At 41.3% G+C, this 7,009-nt stretch overlaps 1 long non-coding RNA gene across 1 annotated transcript; it reads left to right on the top strand.

Moving 5' to 3' along the window:
• Positions 1 to 2,476: 2,476 nt before the first annotated feature.
• On the top strand, positions 2,477 to 4,149 carry LOC135164395 (uncharacterized). Its single transcript, XR_010299286.1, has 3 exons — positions 2,477 to 2,679; positions 2,846 to 2,992; positions 3,903 to 4,149. It is a non-coding gene; the product is annotated as an uncharacterized LOC135164395 (long non-coding RNA).
• Positions 4,150 to 7,009: the final 2,860 nt, after the last annotated feature.

Below are 7,009 nucleotides of genomic sequence, written 5' to 3'. Positions count from 1 at the left end.
GGACGCCAAGTACCTACAAAACCTCTGCAGCCAAGTTTCACCTCTGGTGTCTGCCTAGATGTGGAGGCATTCAACACCCTATTTGCTGGTACTGGAACACATTTCAGCGACCATGGAAATAGCATCTCTCGTCCGGCCTATTCCGATGGATTTTGCTTGTTCGCGTTCGATCTGACTCCTGATTTATCTGCAAGTTCCGCTGGCCATTGGAATCTGGTGAAAAGTGGAAGTATTCGCATTGAAGTTCGCTTCAATAGAGCAACAGAGCAGAATGTAAATTGTTTGTTGTACGCCGAATATGACAATTTGCTAGAAATTGATTCCACAAGGCAGGTTATTGTCGACTACAGCGGTTGAAAATGGAAGACTACTTAATGGATGCGCAGCATAAGATTGCATTAGTTGCATTCAACCTGCTGAACGAGACCAACGCTCATTTCCCGGATTACCGACGTTCTATGAATACACTTGAGCTCCTGGAGATATTACCGCACACAGATGCATGCATTGGAGGTGTCTACCCTGCCGACCGTGTCCCCTGGACATGGCCCCGGCCCTGTGCTATCATCATCAACACCGACAACCACAATCAGGCAGGAAGTCACTGGGTTGCCGTTTACCTCGGTTCAAATAGGCGAGGAATCTATTTCGACAGCTTCGGAATGCCACCCTTCGATACAAGAATCTCTCAGCGCCTTAAGCGAAATTGCAATGTTTATGAATGGAGCCAGAAGAGACTCCAAGATATATCTTCTGATGTTTGTGGGCAGTACTGCATTGTTGTGCTTCACTGGTTGTTCAATGATCGGTCTTTACAGTCCTTTCATAAACTATTTACTTCAGACACAAAACGTAACGATCGCATTGTTATGAAAATGTTCAACAAAATTATTCAAAAACGCAATTGTAATCGTAGAAATTTAAGTAAGCCTTTTCAGAACTTGTCTGGTAAAGGTAGTTTGCATTGTAACCAGCGGTCTTTAAAAAATATATTCCATTTGCATTAATTTAATAATACTAATAATAACAATAATTTTGATTACTACTATTTTTTAAATCCCTAATATTATGTACCACCCCTCATACAAGTATAATTTCTGAATAAATGATTTATATACCCAATAAATTATGTATTACATATTTATTTCATTTTCCCCATATATACCCACACTTCCCACGCCATCCACTTTCCCCCCACTCCCGCCCTTTTGAATCACGTGACCCTTACCACCCATTTTCCACCCACTCTCCCGTTTGGATCACGTGACCGTTACCACACACCCACCACCCATTTCCTGTCGAACAAAAACATTCCTTTGGGGACCCTCACCACAGGGGGTCCACAGCTCGGCGACGTCCTCCTCAAAGGACAATGGGGAAAACGTGTTCGGACACGTCTGGAAAAAGGGGGGAAGGGGGGCGATTCCTGGAAGAAAATTCGCCAATCGTGCCCACTTACTACTAGATAATAAGTTAATTATGGTTAAAATGATGCAGCGCAAAGTTAAATTAAACCTTAATAACGAGAAATGTGATTTTTTGCAAATAGGATCTAACATGGGATAGTATTATACTGAGAAAGTAACGGTGTTTATATTATAAGTTAGAAGGAAAAACTTATAGATAATCTATTGGGATATGGATAAAAGGGTATAAATAAATGTAGTGTTTTAATTAATTTTATAATCATAAACTCTTTATTTAACTTGCACGAGGAAGGCACGACTGATCTAGAGGACTGGTGTCCAGAGACTAACTTACTTCTTATAATATGAAAAATCTATACTAGGAGAAAAAACAATAGAACCTTTATGTTTCCAGAGGACAGAGTCTCCTTTGAATACCACTTGTGGTAAGGATCACAATGCTCTCAAGTCCAGAGCACAACAGATCATAAATCAGTCCCTTTCCTGGAAACTATAGTTAAACATATGCTAAACCTTGTCGAGTGATTTTTGAAGCAGAACAGAAGAGCTGTGTCGTAATTTTCCAACATAATCTATATTCCATTGATAACATAATATAAGTTCCTGTTGTATTCTGTTTCTTGACGAACATGTCATTTTTCAATCGGTATTCCTCAAACGAAAAAAAAAGAAGCCGCGTTTATTCTGCATCCTAACGATTCGATGACTTGAAAATACAGAAGAATGATGGTTTTAACTCAGGATTTTCAATATCGACAAAGTTTGAGAATTACGTATAAAAACAAATTTTTAAAAATCGTAATTTTGTTTGGTTTGAGAAAAAAAAGCTGTAATGAGTTGAGTTCTATGATAAACAACATTAACATCCACAATAAATCATCAACAATGTAACGATACTTCATTTTTTTATGCGTAATTTTCCTGTTCTAATTTTTTTCTACTCCAAGAGAATCAGTTGTTAATATCAAGTTTCATGGAAATGAATGGAATTTTCATGTATTGTAGCTTCCGGTTTCAACTGTCGATATCTCTATAACCTAGAAAGAACCGCCTGTCATTTCGTTCAGTAAGTCTTGATGCTGTGATTTCCGATAATTTATCGCTTCTAGACTCCGCCATTGAGTGTTTTTAAAATGAGATTGAAAATTTCGCAAATAATCAATAAAATAATTGAGAATCTCTTTGTTTTGTTCACCAATCATAAAGGTGAAATTCTAACTGGGTTAATAAAATCTTCAGAAACTCACTGCAGGTAGGTTATGAAATTGTTATCATAAATAAATTCCTTTGGTCACATGATTGAGGACATTTAACATTTATTTCAATTGTAAATTTTTTTTCTTTCGAAAATGAATCCTATTCTTCAAAACCCCCGAAGAGTTATTCAACTTATGAACTTGACCAATTCATTCTTTTAGGCTTTGCAGAGAAACATAGATGTTTTCCAGCCGAAGTGTAAGTTGAATCATTGTCGCAATTGATTGTGGGGTGTGTCACCATTAAAACCATCGAAATTGGTATCAGACGAAGAGAAACAAATAAGGAGTCGAGTCCAAGTTTTCCACGTAAGTTGTTCGTTTTCCACTTCAGGAAAAATATATGAATATTCGTTTAAGTGAATCCTTAAATCTTATTGTGTTTAAACTATACCTAAAAAACGCCCCCCAACTCAACGACAAGTGATCGATGAATTTCGGATACTTCCGGGGTTCATCGCGTCACTGGTCATCGGTCTCGGTCACCAACTTGAGACCCCCCCCAAATCAGTCTTACAACGTATCTCCAACGTACCGGTCAACGTAATTCTATAATTTCGCCTTTATCAACGTCTCTCAACTACAATTAGAATACCAACGATCCAGGATTTCACACGGGTGAAACCCAACGAACTTTGTGAAACTTGTATAGTTTTTTACAAATAGTGACAATAAATATACGAAGTTTTTATAACTTAGTGTCGTGTGTCTTCGACTGCATCTCATTACACCAATCCCAGTTTTTCCGACGCCCGACCACCCAAAATCACGTTCCTCAACTAAACATATTGAAAAGCATTCACGTCGCAATCATGCAAGAAATGCTGTCCGACAATTCCACGCCAAATCAGCAATCGAAGGAAAACTATGTCTCTCATTTCGACCGCGATTTTTTTAATGCTACGTATTCAACGATAAAGCCCTAATTGAATGGCGGAGAAAGTTGAAGGCATCGATTGCTTTTGATTGCTGATTGGGCGTGAGATGTTCTGTTAGATTTTCATGAGCAGAAAACATATCTTCCATGCACGTGCGTTATTTTTCTTTTCATTTTTCATTTCTCCAAAAAACAAGAAACAATTCTGCCATTATGCTTGGAAGATAATGTGTCTAACGTTATTCTTGAATAAAAGTGAACATTCGATATATTCCTATTCATGGAAATCATTAATCAAATCAATTTAATTTTGCTAAAAAACTGTTCATTTTTTTGTTTCAGTGTGTCTGCAGGAGCTTAGAAAATAAAAATAAATAAATAACAAATGAATCAATCAATAAAAAAATAGTCAAATATCAACAAACAATTTGAAATAGAAAGAAAATCGTCCAAATAACAAGAAATATACTTAATTATAGATAAATATAGATAATAATTAACAAAAAGAAGATCATGTAAAAACTGCAAACATTACTGTAAAAGACAGACATTTAAGAGAATAAACAAATAAAAACATAACTATTCATTATAACACAAAAAGTAATTGAGTTCCTGAACTGTTATTTTGACCAATTTTTTCCTAAATTGAACACGGTCTGAGCAATTCAAACATGTGTTGGATTCCAAAAAGTGAAAATGATTCTTTGTGTACAATCTTCATTCTGAGACTCCTTGTACAATCTTTAGCTCTAACTGACCAATTCAGGTCGAAGCGTGGAACTGTTCTCTCTTCTAATTCTAAAACTATTTATTTCTAGAATTTTAGCCAGTAAGTTGGGGGGTTGTAGGAACTAGAAAGGGAAAGGCCCAAGATCTTTGATTGGCTGAAATTAAGGAAGGAATGTCCTTTGAGGGCTCAATTTAGGAGGTAGGGAGAAATGAGGGAATTGCACGGAAGAGTGCAATTAGGTAGGAAACGTGAGGAATTGGAAATTGTCCGAATTAAAGTCATAAAGTAATTGAAGAGGAGATTCTGGATGGGACATCTGGTTAACAGAAGGGAGGATTTGGGAAACTAGTAGGATTTATGGTGGGTATGCAACACATGCCTAGAAAAAAAATCCAACGTACACCAGATGAGGAACAACAATTCCCAAAAATCAGACGCGAAAAGAATTCGGCTTATCAGCGAGCATATCGTAAAAGGATGAACACGAAGAAGAATATTACGAATCATGAGAGTAATAACAGCTGTTCTCCGATATTGATTGAGCATTACGTCGCGGAGGATTCGAATGACGAAATTCGTCGTTTAGTGATTAACGATAATGACAATTTTTCAACCAGTAGTAGGGTTATCAATGATCCAATTCATAATGATCGACAAGTTTCGAGAAATTCACATATGCTTAAAAGAAAAGTCCAAAGTACACCAGAAGAAGAACAGGAATTCCAAAGAATCAGGCGCGAAAAAATGCAGCTTATCAACGAGCATATCATGGAAGAATGAACACGAGAATGAATATTGAGCAGAATATTTCTAAAATTGATAATACCAGCAATGATCGTACGATATTGACTGAGCATAACGTCGCAGAGGACCAGAATGATATAATTCGTCGATTGACGATTAATTATAATGAATATCCTTCAACTAGTAGTACTGTTATGAGTAGTCCAACTCACAATAACCGAGCAATCCATACACCAGTTTGGCGCGGTCGACACTCCCGTTTGACAATTCGTGAAATATCATCTGAAGAAACACAGAAGTACTACGTGGGAAAAATGAATATTCTATGTGTACACTGTAAAGCAATGCATTTAAAAAATGGAAGGGTTGCAGAAAAGAAAAACTCTTTCAATGACTGTTGTAATCATGGAGAATGTACACTAGATCCTCTCCCCGATCCTCCTGAACTCTTACGCGATCTATTCAATGGGAATCATGAAGAATCCAAACAGTTTTTCGAACGTATTCGCTGCTATAACAGTTCTCCCTGAGTCGAACTTGATGTAACGATAGGGATCCCCCCTTTGGGGGGGCCACAATAATTATACCAACGGGGGTTATGGGTGCAGGGTGAACCCCTGTGCCCAAGGAAGGGGTTCGGCCTTGGCAGGGCATTATTGCAAAGGTATTCCGGAGGCTAAGCTGCCCCAAATCGGATCTCCGGGGGGGCACAATAATGCGTCCATCGCGCGGCGAAGTCTGCGCATCGCTTCGCAGCATGCCAGAGAATCATCTTCAGCGACTACGAGGAACCCAAGGAGGGTGGTCCCCTATAGGGTTCGTAGTCGCCCGCCGTGCGCCGGGGTACTGCCCTCCCAAAGAGGGAAAGGTTCCAGCCTTCGTGCTGTCCACGATGCCGTCGCAGAGGAAGAGGGATTGACTGCGCAGCCGAGCCAGCCAACGCCCGGATCTTCAAGAACATCAACCGGTGAGTCCACTCATTTATTAGGTAGGATTCGCGAGTGCCACGTGAGTCTAAGTAGGATCGATAGTCAACACGTCGCGACCGGAGGCTCACCGGTCCCCCTGTTCCAATAAGTCATCCTCCCCGTACCCCCGCGATCGAGGGACCGGGCGCGCAACGCGACGTTAGAATACTGCAATTGAACATGTCCCGTTGAATTGCAGTAACCGGGGAGGTCTTCCAGCTAGTTCGCATAGAGCGTCTGGACATACTGTTGCTCCAGGAGCCGTATGCCATTCGTGAGGCGAACACCTGGGCCACCCGCGGCCTAGGACTCGGAATGCGTATTGCCGCGCGCTCAACGGAGCGACCGTGGGCGGCAGTCGTTGCGTGCAACTCCATCGTGGAGATTGCTTACGTGTCACAACTTAGTACAGCACATTGTATCTGTGCTGAAGCCCGCGTTCCCGGTGGATCCTTCTTCGTCGTCTCCAGTTGTTTTCAGTTCGGACGACATAGAAATCCACTTGAGGCAGCTCGAAAAGGTTCTCAGCTGTCTCAGGGGTCGCCGCGTTCTGGTGGCGGCAGATGCCAACGCCCAACACTCCCTGTGGAACCTCAGGACCACTGACCGTGGTGTCCTCCTGGGTGAGCTCATCGAGTCTTTCGGTCTCCGCGTCGCGAATGATGCTAGGCAGGGCCCGCAACCTTCAGGAGTGCCGCAGGTACGTTGTTCATCGACGTCAAACTGGCCATCACTTGCATGTATAAATTCATACGTGCATGGAGGTTGTAGGACGAGTGGTCCACCGGTACCACACGTCGGTTTTCTTTTGACTAGCGATCCGGAGTTTCTCACAGCGCGTCAATAACTTGGGGGTCGGCGAAGGCTCTACCATGCGGTTCAACGTTCGTCGGGCCGACTGGGAAAAGTTCGAGGCAACCCTCGATGAGGAGGCCCGTGAGAGACTCCCGGACCATCCGCTGGATCTCCCAGCGGATGTTGAGAGAATGGCGGAGATGCTGGGTGAC

This window comes from Diachasmimorpha longicaudata, chromosome 7 (assembly GCF_034640455.1).
Source record: "Diachasmimorpha longicaudata isolate KC_UGA_2023 chromosome 7, iyDiaLong2, whole genome shotgun sequence".
Classification (NCBI taxonomy): Eukaryota; Metazoa; Arthropoda; class Insecta; order Hymenoptera; family Braconidae; genus Diachasmimorpha; species Diachasmimorpha longicaudata.
This window is presented reverse-complemented; position numbering and strand designations above follow the sequence as displayed.